The sequence below is a fragment of the Chroicocephalus ridibundus genome, chromosome 2, assembly GCF_963924245.1.
Source record: "Chroicocephalus ridibundus chromosome 2, bChrRid1.1, whole genome shotgun sequence".
NCBI lineage: Eukaryota > Metazoa > Chordata > Aves > Charadriiformes > Laridae > Chroicocephalus > Chroicocephalus ridibundus.
The window spans coordinates 73,005,957-73,020,048 of record NC_086285.1 but is presented as its reverse complement, the minus strand read 5'-3'; the positions used below and the strand labels follow the sequence as shown (position 1 = coordinate 73,020,048).

At 45.9% G+C, this 14,092-nt stretch overlaps 1 protein-coding gene across 18 annotated transcripts in view; it reads left to right on the top strand.

Moving 5' to 3' along the window:
* ATXN1 (ataxin 1) overlaps positions 1-14,092 on the top strand; it is a 384,505-nt gene that overhangs the window by 195,295 nt on the left and 175,118 nt on the right. For 2 of the 18 annotated variants that reach the window (XM_063325864.1, XM_063325856.1), the window contains one exon: positions 4,995-5,147. The exons of 15 other annotated variants lie outside the window; for them this stretch is intronic. The gene's annotated coding sequence lies outside the window, so the exon portion shown is untranslated. Of the gene's footprint in view, positions 1-3,719; positions 3,766-4,994; positions 5,148-14,092 lie in introns of those variants that run through there. One more of the 18 variants, XM_063325872.1, reaches the window with a different exon arrangement.

Genomic DNA, 14,092 nt, shown 5'->3' with positions numbered 1-14,092 from the left:
AAAAGACCTGTATTCTTCTGAAGAGGAATGGCATTGTGCAACTCCTGGAAACTATAAGAAGAATCTAAATGTATGTATATTTTTATTCAAAGTATGCCTCAGCATCTGCGGTGTTGTTCCTTCTGGTTCATGTAGGGGACTGGAAATGCTTGGTTCTGTTCCCAATTTTTTTTTAATTTTTTTTTTTTATCACAGTTTTGTGGGACATGAGGTTAGTGGTTCAAGCCTGCGCGCCTCGGTGCAGTCACCTGCCAGGTTCCTTCCAAAGCTGCCCTGCGTGTGCCGCTGGTGTGGCTGCATTAAGTCCTGAGGCGGTGATACCCACAGTCACCGAATATCAAAATGAAAGTCACTGAGATGTGTGACTTCGTATTTTACTGACAAGTACAAAAGCATTTAGCAAAATTACGGCTCAAGAGTAAGCTGTTGGAGGAGGGAGGATATGATATATTCTTTCCTGCTAAAATCATAGCGTTAACATTCTTGGCAGTGTGACTGAGCTCCGCAGTAACTTCTGGTTTACATTTTAAAAATGCACCAAATAGCATATACTGTTTAATTCCGGGTTGCGTTACGCAACAGAACGCGATTGCCTCAGTGAAGCACATCTGCATTGCGAGAGTAAACTCTCCTGGGAAGCAAGCGCATCTTCCGCAGAAGTCGGAGTGAGTGAGGCGTGGGCAGGGCATTGCTATTTTGGCAAGCGGAGGGAGCCAGCATTGGAAAGCTGCCTCACCTTTCACTTTCCATGGAACTTACCCTTTCCCCCTGTTTCAGGCACCAGCCACTGCCACTTGCTTCTCCTAGGGCTGGTGTGGGGCTGGTGATGCGTTCAGTGGTTGATTAAACCATTAATCTGGGTTCTGGGAGCCATGGTCTTCGCTGTCTGGCTGGCTTGTTTGTGATCCCTGAGCAGGACAGCCTATTAGGGAGCGGTAAGCAATGCAATTTAAGAAACATCTGGAAGAGCTAAGAAAATGTTTTGGTTTTATTTAAAAAAAAAAACAAAACCCTAACCAAACCCACACCTCTGTGATAGTATCTTCTTTAGCTGGTAAGTCGGCAGCAGTTGATGGCAGGTACAATATTCCTGAATATTCCTGTCATTTTTATACTGGGTTTCAGTTTGCTTTTTCCAAGCCTCTCTCTTGCTGGAAGCGAAGTCAGGCTCCTGCTGTCTCAGTTCAGCTGAAGTTCTTCCTGTCATTCTAAGGCTTGGTTATCAACCCTCCTATTCCTCTTATCAGCACGTATTACATTTTTATGGCAGTGTTTAGCAAAGACTTTCCAACAGCGCCTATGACAATGTAATTGGACTTCTCTGGCTGATAGAAATTACTCCCTCTTTAATGGGGGGCTCTGGATGCTTTCTAACACGGCTTTCTTTGAAGCAGGCTGGGTGTCTGGTCAGCTGGTCTGTAATGTGGGTGCACAGAATTTCACCAGGCAGTATTCGAAGCAGTTATTCATGGTTTGCTGTTAAACTGCAAGACTGGAGTGAGTGAGATTCCCCAGGGGTCTGTCCTGGCTGTGGTAATACTCATTGTTTTCATTATTGAAATGACGGATGGAGCAGAGAGCGCAGTTATTAAATTTACATAGGATAAGAAGCATGGAGAGGGGGCTGCAGGCTCCTTGGAGAGCAGGATTAAAGTTCAGAGCTGCCCAGGCTAACTGGAGGAATAGTTTGAGAGAAAAAAAAAAACACGACAGGATACAAACTTAGAAGCGGTGCACAGGGATAAAAATACACCAGTTTCAGGGTACGGGATGGGGAATGGCTGACTCAATAGTGGTCCTACACAAGAAGGTCTGTGAGCTGGAGTTGGGCTGTGCTGGAGGCAGTTTGGCCCGGTTTAGTTGAATAGGGTGTTAAAAATCACAGCTGGTTCCCAGACCACCAGAGAAACCCAGCCTGCAGCGTGTCCTGCTCTCCTGTCCCCTGGGAGCTGGGTTGCCAGTGCTCTGCTAAGTGGGCAGCTTTTCCTTCCCTCCCCTGCCTCCTTCGGCTCTGACCCAGGAGCTGGCGACCCTGGAGCTCCATCGACTCTGCAGCTCCATCGTGAGCAGCCTGTGGGGACGAGCCCCAGCTCAACTCCTCCCAGGCCTGATCCGTCTGTGCAGGATGGTGCATCTAAGAGTGACGGGAATGATAGACCTGAGACCATGGGTGTCATACAAGGAAGAAAGCCTCCCCGTCCCCGCCCTTCAAAAAAGCACTGTTCTGGGGTGTGTAAAGAAAAGGCAGGAAATAACCCGGCCACTCCGCTCAATGTTGGAAATGGCTCAACATCTAGTTTGGGGCATAAGGTAGTCAAGAGCCAGCTGGATGGTGTCCAGGGAGAAGGCAGTGAAAATGATCAAAGATTTGGAAAACACGACCTGGGAAAGAAGATGAAAGAATTGGGATTGTTTAGTCTACAGGGGAGAAGGCCAGTAACAGACATGATAGCAGCGTTCAAGTATGTGGAAGGTTCCTCCAGGGAGGAAGGGAATAAACTGTATGGCATGACTGCTGGGGTTAGGACGAGAAGAAAAGGGCTAAACTTGAAGGTGGCAAGACTTAGGTAAACATTTATGAAAGCGTTCAAGTGATAAGGGTATTTTGGTGCTGCAGTCATTTGCCTTTGAGAAAGCTGTGGAAGCATCGTCACTGGAGTTTTTTATAAAACAGACAAACCTCCTCCGGGAATATTTTGGGTACTGCTTTGGGTGAGGAGGTGCAGTACATGCTTCTGAAAGTCATTTCCCAGGAAATAATGAAGATTCTTATTTTTTTTTTTATGATCCTGTGAACTTTAGTAGTCTCTAATAACCTGACACATAACTCCAAATATAGTGGCAATTCATTATTGCAACATATCAGTGGTAATCATACAGCTGATTTATGCACAAAACTTGATGATGATGTTATCCTTCTGCTCTCTGTTCTAGTTTAAAAAAAAAATATCCATGAGTAAGCTAATTTTACTGGAACGTTTCAAAAGGCTGTTCCTGTAAATATATTACTCTATGCAGAAATAGAGGAAGTGATGTTGGTTGGCTCTGCTTATTGAGATATTGTGCAAACACAATCAGTACCCACTAATACATAGCGTGTCCGTAGTAAAGCCAGCAGTACTCCGTGAGGCACGGGAGTTTTATGCTAGAGCTTGATGTTGTATTTTCAACCGAGATGTTTGTGCACTTGTGTATTCTTTTATGTGGAGTTGGGGAACAGGCTGAGAAGAACTAGGCTTTAATTACCTCATTGATATCTATATACATGAGTTATTCTTCTCCGTTGTCTCGTTACATTAAGTGCATGAGGCAGCAATTGAAGAACAAACCTCAAACTTGTCCTTTGCTTCTTAAGCCAAAAAGCACTTTGGCAGCTCCTGCAGCCACCATGATTGCATCTCCCCATGCGTCTGCAGTTCAGTGTATGTATGGGGGTGGCACAGGGGAAGAGGAGAGGTTCTTCCCCGTAGTGTAGCCTCCTGCCTTGAGAAATGGCTTGTGGTGTCCCCATGGATACTTCCCTCCTCCTTTTGTTCTCACTGGAGGATCACCTCCATGACTTCACAAGTTTCTGCAGGTCCCCTGAAGCCTTCTAACACAGTTTCTGCTATAGAACAAAAAAGTATTTTTCTTTTTGAAACACAGCTTCCCTTGTCCTTGTTGCTCTGCAGGGCAGGGAAGAGGAGGTCTGTGCTGTTATAGCCCGTGGGAACAACCTGGGTGGTGGAGGTGCCACAGGACACCGTAGGAGAGACTCCCAAGTAGGTAGGACCAGGCAGTTTGGGTCCGGTGAGAGCACCCACGTTCCTTGTTTCCAGCTCAGCGCAACTCCCGGCTTGACAGCCCTGAGTGGTGTTTTGTCACTGTCATCCTGGGACTAGGAGCACTGGCGGAGGATGGTGCAGAGTCACCATGTGCCCAGCACAGATTTAGCAAGGCTTATCGTAATCCTGGCAGGATCCACGCTAACCCCGAGCGGTCAGACATCACCACGCATTCATGTCCCCAGCCCTGCAGTTCTGACCACGCAGTGCTGTGCTTATGCCAAGAAACCTGGTGCTTCTGCATCTGGAAAAACTGCCCTGAGCGCTCAAGAGTTGCTGACCATTACGTCTTTGCAAAAGCTTTCTCTTTCTAGTCTGCTGCTACGCAGGTCTGTGTCCTGATCGAGCGTGATAACAGAATGAGGGCACGCATTCACATGTGCACGTGCGTGCATATATTTTAGCCTCTTGCCTTTTTTTAATATGAAATACTAGTATGCGTTTGTGTCTGTCCCAGTGTATCTGCCATACATCAGCAAACTAGCATTCTTCGTGATCCTGAGTGTCCCATCTCATGTGAAATGAATCAGCACTGCTTCTCCTGTGGAGGGTTCTTCAGGGGGATTTAAATCGCTGATTTCAATTGTGACTAATATCAGCAAGCAGGAAAACAAATAATCAGCTTCTAAATCTTGTTTTGCATTTACTCTTTTTATTGTCCTTAAAGATGGGAATGCTTTCAGTACTTGCAATGATTGTATATATCTTGTTTTAAACTTAGACTACATTATATTTCTACAGATGTTCCCCCAGTAATCTGGTTGAACATACATTTCTGCAGGCCTCTAATTTTTCTATTTTTCATTTTAATCGGTGAAGCATTTTCTGTTCAATGTTTACTAGATTATATTTTTGCATGTGACTTGTATCAAGCTACATTCACATGAAAATAAACATTCAGCAAAAATGCACAAAAAGGAGATTTTGAAACATTTCTGTCACGTTACTTAAAGCTTCCTTAAAATAGGAGTTTGGAAATAGGGGGGGGGGGGGAACCAACAAAACCGACAAGCTTGTTTTGCATTAAAATTAAGCCATTTTTAAAAGGAACACTTAATTGTAGTTATTAAATTTTTTTGGTAACAGTATCTTAGTTAAGAGTTTTGGGAATCATAGGTCATAGATCACTTCTGTTAAATTATTAGAACTGCTATTTTCTTACTTTTACAGCTTCCAGTTCCTTTCTGATTTAACTCAGCCGCTAAATGCACTGAAATGATGAATATACCTTCTCTGGCCTGACGGAAGAGACTGCTACTGAAAGCTGATGTAGGATGTCAGTCAGCCCTGGAAGTGTAGTCAGTAACTGCTGTCAGTTCCAAGGTTTGATTTTCTTCGAGACTTCAGCAGCAAATGCATCCTTCTTTAAATGTTACTTGAAAAACCCCAAACAACCCTGAATTCAAATGGTTTCAATAGATACTGTATTTGCATGTAATATGGATCATCACAACCTAGTTTAAAATATGTCTTAATTTACGTACATAAATGCATGAGAGAGAAGTCACTTATATATTAGTCTGTATGCAGAAGGCGGTGACCTAGCTCCACTGTGCCCAGAGGGGGAGAAGAGGGCTGCGTAGCAGACCGAGGAGAAGAACAGGGTTTGGGCTTTCGCCGTTGTGTGCCCAGTCACGTTCTTGGATCTTGCAAAAGTGACTCTGTCTTTCAAATTCATCCAGTTATAAACGAGGAAGTGAGACTGAGCGCTGTTGAGAGCTTTCAGGAATAAAGTTAGTAGTTTTGTTTTCTGATGTGCTACATAACCTCTCCCAGGAAAAGGCAAGCGAAATGGTACTTCACCGTTTCATGCCACTGTCCCTTCAGGACTGCAGCGGTGGCTGTCGGTCCCATGGTGGGCAGCAAGCTCAAGGCACATATGGATCAAGTGTGATAACACTGATCGCTTGTGGAGTCTGGTGGTTTTCTTCTCGGGGAGCTTTGCAAACATGAGCTGGAAGTAAAGATACTAGACAAACTCGTTTTCTTTCTCTAGTGTGTGTATGAAAGGCCAGTTCTTGGAAACTGGGGAAGGAATTAAGGATGTGGTGCTGAGATAAATCTTCAGAGACATGCAAGGCTGGACAATCAGGTGATTCACCCTCTTCCATCTCTCTTAGCCATGACGTCTTTTGCTGTGCACACTTGTTGGTATTGCTCTTGGTCACAGTTCATGCAGGGGGAGAAGCTATTGCTCCTGGCATGGACTGTGCTGGTTAATGCTTAGCAACGTGAGCTCTGTGCTCTATCGCTTACACCTTTCCCTTCTGCTCTCCTAGCTTGACACCCATCCTCGGCCACCTTTGATGCAGGGTGTCACTCTTGCCTAGCTGTGTCTTGCATCTCAGGCGAGGTGGATGAGTGCATCTGATGGCTCCTTTTGAAAGCGGATGTGCAGAAGTGTGTGTGTAGGATGTGTATTGCTGTGGCCAAGAGACATGGAAACCTTTTTACAGAACTATCAGTAATGGTTTGTCATCGATTTGTCACCACTTATCGTCCGTGCTGAGGGCCCGAGAGCCCCATGGTGGGAGTTCTGTAGGTGTGCGGCACTTTCTCCAGGCTGAGAACAAGGGAGTCCTCACTGAGCCTGCGCCTGAGTTCTGATCACAATTTGTCGCTAATTGTCTTCGGGGTAGTCAGCGCTCTATGTCCACATGCAAATTGTGCAGTGCATTTTAGGAATTGCCTGCAGAATATATAGAAGCACACTTGCATCACGAGTTCAAAGGAAATCAAAGAGCACACAGAGTGTGAAAAACAGCAGTAAAAAGGGTGTAAGGGTGTTCCTGCAGCCAGACCCTTCAAGGGATAGTGGAAAGGTTAGAGTGTGGAAAAGAAGTTGTGCATCGGCTTGCATGAATCCTGTGCCTTATTTATTTATTTATTAAACAGATTGCCAGTGGAAGCTGTAATCAGGAGTATGTTTGTTTATAGAGCTACAAGGGGGAGGCCAGCACAGTGATGTGTGGTTGCAGACTGATTCACTGCTGCTGCAGCCAGCGCGTGGTGGGCAGCGTGGGGTGGATTTCGGGAGCACGAGGGACATTAACTGCGGGCAGCGAAGAAGGACCTTCTGCGAATGAGTGAAGAGAGCAGTTCCTCTGCAGGCAGGCCAGAAAATGGAAGTAGCAGCTAGCAAAGCCTCGAGACAAGATTAAAACCGACAGGAAATGAAAACTAACTTCACTGTTTTTCTTACAGGCTGACCGCCCTCCCCCTTTGCTAATGCTCACAATGTCCGTAGGAGAGCAGTTCCTCTACCTACTTCTTGGAAGGCGCACGCTCGGGTTAGAAAAGTGCGTGACCACAGTGCAGAGCCAAGCTCTGCTGTCAGTGGGGCTGCATGAGCCTTGGCTCTTGGTCCGGCTTTATTTTAGACACGCCGTTGCTGTCATTATCTCCGTAAAGCTGCATTTGAAGGCAAGGACGTGTGTAAAGAAGGAGAGTACGGCTCTTTCCTGTCTCTCTCGCTCTTTCTCTGCCTGTTAATCTGTTACAACAGATCTGTTGCTGTGCAGAGTGTGTTAGGCTCAGCAACTGCTCTTCCTCGGCATACCTGCCAACTTTTGAAATCTATAAATAAGGATGTTTGGAGCGGGGGGAATAGACACACCTTCTAGCTCCATTGAAATACTTGGACGCAACATGCTTATTTTGCCAGGATAGATTAGGAGAATGAAATGTACATATATATATGTTTTACTAGAATATAGGGACTATCTCTCCCAGATAGAACAGCTGGCATGTATATGTGGCTAAAGCAGATTTGCTTAAATTTATGCTAGTCATGCTATGGGCTGCACTAAAAGAAAATGAAACAAGTCATCTTTCATCCCCCTCAAATGCAGACCTTTGCCAAGGTTTGTTTCTTAGAAATTAGGTGAACCTGATGAAGCAGGATCTTGTGCCTAAAAATAGACCATTTTACTTTCCATCTTGCCCCTCTCAGGCAGGGTATAATTTTACCTCAGTCAAGAAGTGAGATGAAAGGCCATTTGAGCTTTGCCTTATATCTCTGTCCTCTTTTGAGCTTGTGACAGAGGGCCCTCGTCTTTCCTGACCAGGTTCAAAAGTGCAGCGAGCAGGGATCCCAACAGCAAAGAACCACTATTGCAGGTCTTCTATGTGGTCAGGGCGGCAGCTGCGTTTTGCAGGTAATGTGGCCTTGCATATGACTCTATGGTTTCTGCTGCCCAAGAAAGTGGTGCTTGGTCCCTTGGGGCTAAATGTTCTGCTCTGACAGCAAAAACGGGGTGTGCAGTCCTGAAGGAAAAGGTGAAGCTTTAAACTTGAGTTTTGCAAAGCCACCTGAGCTGCAGGTACACTGGAGCACAGCTCCGCAAATAAGGAGCTGTGCAAAGAAGGGGGCTCTGCAAAAAAGCCCTTCGGCTTCTCGAGACATGTGTGAGCTGTGCGGCTGTGGCTGCCTCCCGGTTCTGCAGGTGCCTCCTGGGGAGTCAGAAAGGGGGGGTGCTGCAATGCTGCAGCCTCCTGCCCTTGGCGCCCACCAGGAAAAGCAGAGTCTGACTAGCAGGAAGAGAAAAAGCTGGCCGTCGGCCAGGTTGAATGCCGTGATCCCGGTGGCAGCTTCCTTCCCCCCTTCTCTTCCTCCCCACCCGGCTGCCCGAGCGGTTTGGAGGGTGGCGTCCCAGGGCACTCGTCGGGGTGTGTGCGTGTTGGGGGGGTTGTGGGGTGTTGGGTGTATGTGCTGTCACTTTGCTTTTCTCTGCTTTTTTGCATGTGGATCTGTCTGCACCTGCTTGCCTGCTGCTGTTCTAACCTCCCTGCGCGGCGCGCTTTGATTCACGGGACCGCAAGCGTACGAGCCGGCGCGCGGCAGCTTGGCACGACCACTTCATTAGAGCAAAGGGGGCCTGCGTCCTGCAGGGTTGTTTTAGTAAAGACATGTCCCATCTGCTGCTTCTTATCACCCTTTTTATCTGTGCTGCTGACTCATGCAGTGTGGTCTGCTCAGCTCTCTATTGCAGTCACATCACACTTTGAGTTACCTTTACTATGACTCACGCTTGTTTTTTTTCACTCGGCAAGTGCCAAGCCAAAACAACCCAGTCTTGCCCCTTTCTCATGTTTTCTGTCCTGTCCTACCCTTTACCTCCAAGTCTTGTTCCTCCATCATAATCCTGTCCTTCCCCTCAAGTAAACCACCTGTAACTTAACTTTTAAGCTGTGTAATTTCGTCTTTCATAGCATCTCTGCACTGTGCACCTGAGGCTAGTGAGGTTGTCAGGCTTGTCCTAAAATACATCAGTTCCTCTTACTTGCCTTCACGGATATGTTTGGTGGAGAATTTTTTAAAAATTGTTTCATCTGTTAAAAGAAAAAGTGTGTTTATTAATGTTTTGTTGTGAAATATTGCAGTGGGACAACATGTGCATCTTTCCTATCTTGATAAGTAGTATACGCATGCAGATCCAAAGCCTCGTGACTTCAAATTTTCCTGCATGTTGGGCTAATGAGACCACAGCTTCAGACAACTTGTGCCGAGGTTTCCCTTGCTTGCTCTTGGCCTGTACTTCCAGAATCAGCTCACAGACAAGGCGTGCGTCCATGGTCAGTCAGTAACTCAGTACACCGAGCTTGAAGTCCCCAGTTGAAGCGCTGGTATGTTGTTTCCAGGTTGAAGAGGACGATTGAGTTGTGCAACTGAAGGCTTGGTATTTCCTTGTTTAAGGTGAGGGGAATTTTGCCAGTGAGTTCTTTGTGAACAGATTTGGGTCCCTTTGGCCCTTTTCAGTGCTGAGATGCCTGAATCCTTTTCAAAGGAGAGGCTGGGGACAGTCCTCACTGAGGACAGATGTTTGGCAAACGTTGCTGTACAGTTAAACTGATGCTGAGTTCCGTATCTTGCTCTCCTGAGCCCTTGGTCATGTCAAACTTCTGCTAAAACTGGCAGTCTGTTTGAAATCTGTTTGCCTTGAATAAACTTTGTAGAACTGGGCTTGTACATTGCTGTTGTGATAACTGCTTTGATATCATATAAACTGGCCTAGAAACGAAGGACAGAAATTCTAGGAAAAAGTTTTAGAGCAGGAATGGGGTGTAATGCCAGATTTTTCTATTTAAAAAAAAAAAAAAGCTTTCCGCATAATCTTCTAACAAAACACTAGACAGGTTTAGATTGCTGTGTCAATTTTCTTTTCTAGGAAAAAAAATTGGACTTTATTGGGGCACACATGAATTATGAGAATGCACGTCCTTTTTAGGTAGTGTAGAAAATCCTTTTTAATGTTAAACTTGTAACGTGTTTTTTGGACCAGCTGGCTTAAAACTTTTCCAAAGGATAAGTGCACTGTAGATTGATCTGTGCCCCTGGAGGTAGCCTTTGAAGTAGCACCACCTGATCAAGCAGACTCTCCATTCCTGTCTCAGCTCTCTAAGGTGGAGAAAAGTCTTTTCTGTACCCGATCTGCAGGGCGTCCCGTTGGTTAGAGACTTGGTAGCTCTTTCCCATGGAAGACACCAGACCATTATTCAGCATTTCCCTGGAGGTGTGTGTGCTGAAGAGTGGCTTGGATGGATTGGGCCCTTTGCTGCTAGGCCTGAAAATATCAGGGGGTATGTGGTCAGTGCAGAAGCTTCACCCTTACAAGCTTGTGGGACTGACCAGCTGTTGGCTTTGGTCTCTGGGCTGGTATGTCATGTCCTCTCCTGTTCCCATCTCTCCTCCCTATTTAGCTTGAAAACTTCATGGTTCTGTGAATTGCTGTTGCTGGGTGTCCCTGGCAGTGTGCTGCCAAGCTTTGTTGGTCCCTGGTGTAAATAAATGGAGTTAATAATGATCATAAGCAAAATATTCCATTGTTTCTGAGAAGCATCTTGTTTTCTTGTGAGCCTAAAGTAACACGCTCCGTAACTCAACCACAAATGTATGGCCCTCCTGTCCAACATGTGGCATGTGAGTAGGAGATGGGGTTTGCTCGTTCAAGTCCTCGACCCTTGGAGGTTTTGCCTTTGCAAGAACATGACCGCATGTGGTGTGTGTGTATATACGTATATACATATGGTACTATCCCTGATGCTATGAATGGTGCTGAGGTACGTTGTGGGCATGTGACATGGTGCAAAGGAGATGGGTGCTTATCGACGGAGGTCCATGTGCCTCGCAGGCACGTGCCAGGCCTGCACCGTTGGGGAGACAGTGGCATGTGGAGACTTCTCCATTTTCTGGTTTCGCCCAGGGCATGAGTGCCGTGCCCTCCTGCCAGTTACTGCTGGGCGGCTCTCGCCTCGGCAAGAGCGTGGTAGTGCAGCTCCTGCCTGAGGACACTGGGCAAGATTGGTACAGGCTTAGGTTTACTCCACAGCTCGTTTTACCCATATGCAAAATAGATGTGTAATGATACCTGCCTTTGTTGTGGAATTGAGGCTTAATTAATTAATTAATTGATGTTCGCTAAATGCCTTGAGATCCAAGAATCACTGCGTATGCCCCAGAGCAGCAGCAACACTTTGAGGTTGGAGAACCATCTCCTCTCCCGTGATGAGGTTTCCCAAAAGGAGAGGCTCCGGCCCCTCCCTCCCCGGCTCCTCTCCCGTTTCTTTGGATGAAACAGTGCCACGCTGTGTGTTAATTGTATGGCTTCCTCCCTCTGACTTCTGCCTAAATAAATAAATAAATAAATAAACTGATGTGCTTAATGCAGTCAGCACATAGGGCACTTGCCAAAAGAATTTCACAAAGCAGCAGAGCTGGGTTGCCAAATGTCATGTCTTTTATATAAAGCATTCTTCAGGAAGCGAAGTTGGACGGGGGGGGGGGGGGGGGGGGGGGGCAGAAAAAAAAAATGTTATAAAAACTCTCACTGCAGTAAAAAACATTTTCTTCCCCCACAGGGAGAATGTCTGGGCCATGTCATGGTGGGATCAAGGGAGTCTATTTTTATTTCATATTAAAGGCCCCTCTCTCATTTCTTTTCTGCAGTCCCCCTCCCAAAGAGTAACTCTTTAGCATGCTGGCTTGGAGAATTCAGTTTAGATTAGCATTCAAAAGCAGGGTTGTGGGATGGTCATCTTATATGTGAAAATATTTGCCAGTGAATTTTGGGTGGAGAGAAGGCTGTTTAAACAGTGTCGGTGCCAGAATGTTTATTAGTTTAATATGATTAATGATTGAGGAAAGCCAACTGAGATTTTTTTATTTTTTTTTTTGTGGGAAGCGTGAGGGAGACAATAGAACTTCAACATCAAAAAATTAGATTGTATGTTGTAAGTGCACGTGAATGTGTTTTTAATGAAAGCGCTTATATGCACAGTTTGTATGTTTAGGTGTGCGTGTTTAGGTGTGCATTGTGTCACCTCGGTGAGCGTGAGCTGCGGTGGCTTGACCCTGGCTCCCCTCTGACGGGTGGAGTTTGCTGTAGGATCTGCTGTGTTCAGAGAGGCTCAGAATCAACCTGGCTTGTGCTTCACCCCACGACTTGCCGTGGGCTTGCAGGAGCCACAGCAGAGGTGCCCTGGGGTGCAGGATGCTGCGGGGTGGGTGGGTGTCAGCAGGCAGCAGGCTGGATCGGGCATTTTGAGGGTCAGCGTTGTGACCCACAGGCTGTAGGCTGTGTCCTGGGGTGTGGGGTCCATGGGTGTCCTGGGCTGAGCAGCGAGCGGGGTTTCGCCTGGTTTTAGGGCCCTGCTGGGGTCCCCAACGGCAACTGTCTGCTGCTGCTCAGCTCAGCCGGCTGCTTTTTGGTAAAGCCGTGGGAGGATGAGTATTGGAAATCACTCTGCGTAGACTCATGGCATTGCTTCTGTTTATCCCTGTACTCACAGTTCCTATCTCGGGGCGGTTCTTACAGCTCCAGAGGCCAGAATTTTTTCCTCTAAATTAAAGCTTTGTTTTGGCAGCGTGTTGTCTGTAAGTGTCTGCCCTCCCTACGGCGTTCTCAGCACTCTGCACTAACCAGTTGACTTTTTAAGCCTGGTGTGTGCTTACAACGTAAATGTGGTTCACTGAATTGGTATCGATAACAGAGAATTGGAGCTATACTGAAGTTTACAAAACAGCGTTGAAATTGATTTTCTGAACTTCACCCCTCTACAGCGTTTTAGCTCATGGGAGTAGTTAATCTAATAGCATAACATGAGATCATTTTAGGCAGTAACGCAGCCTCGCAATGCAGTCCTTGCATGCTATAGCTGCAAACTTGACTGCAGACAGATTTAAACTATATATAATACTGTTTCTGTCCGTATCCATCACAATTTGTTTGAACTTCTGTCAGGGTCACTGCATGGCACTGCAGAATAATTAACACAGTATGCATTAGCAGTATGTTCATTTGTCCTATATTTTGTCAGGAAGACATCACCACCAGTGATCCGAAGGGCAGCAAGAGCTTCTGCTTTTGGATTCTTACTGCAACAACCCAATAACTCATTGGCAATGAGTATTTTTAAGTTAGTAGAGTTAAATAATTTAAAAACGTTCCTTCCTTTTTCCAGGAGGGAAATACAAATTCTCTGTGGTGAAAAGCCCACATCTCTGGGTATGGTGTCGGTGGGGAAGTCCTTGCCACACAGTTTGTTGTGACAAGTGCTGGTGTTTCTTCCAAGTCATGCCGTGTCAGAAATAGAGACTCTTTAATCATACTTTTTCTTCCTTCTTGTAATTACGTGGTTCTGAAGTCCTGCTCCTCTCCTTGGGATGCAAGCACTGAAATTTTCACTGCTGCTGGTGTGAGTCCTCACTCACGTGTCTTGCGTGTTGAGCTAATGAGCAAAGAAGGAAAACCAATTACCAGGCTAGTGCTTAGGCTTTGGTGTACATGATGTCTTTAAATTTATAGTGCAAGTGTTGTAACCTAATTCCCTGATCCAGAAGAAAAGCATTCTGAAAAACAATTTGTAGTATGTATTTGTATGACCAGTGCAATGAGATTGTGAATCAATATAGCGTGTATTATGTCAGCGTAACTTTAGGTTAATTTCGGAATCAGTAAGACATGTAGTCCTCGGAATGTATGAAAGTGAATATGGTATTTGCACAAAGAAAGAAAACGTGATAAGGAAGCCTTCCATTTATACTTAAGCACAGATGGTGTGGTGATGAGCATGGGAAGAGCTTGAATTGGTCGGAGTCGCACTAACGTAAGTTTGCCATGTGCCCTCTCCCTCTCATGTCCCCTCTTGCGAGTAAGCGTCTAGAGATTTTTCCCTTCTTTCTTCTTCATTGCAGATTTATTTCTCTTCTCAGCGTTTTGCTTACATTGTCGATGATGTTTGTTCAGCTCAGACCAGGAGAGGTATTCGAT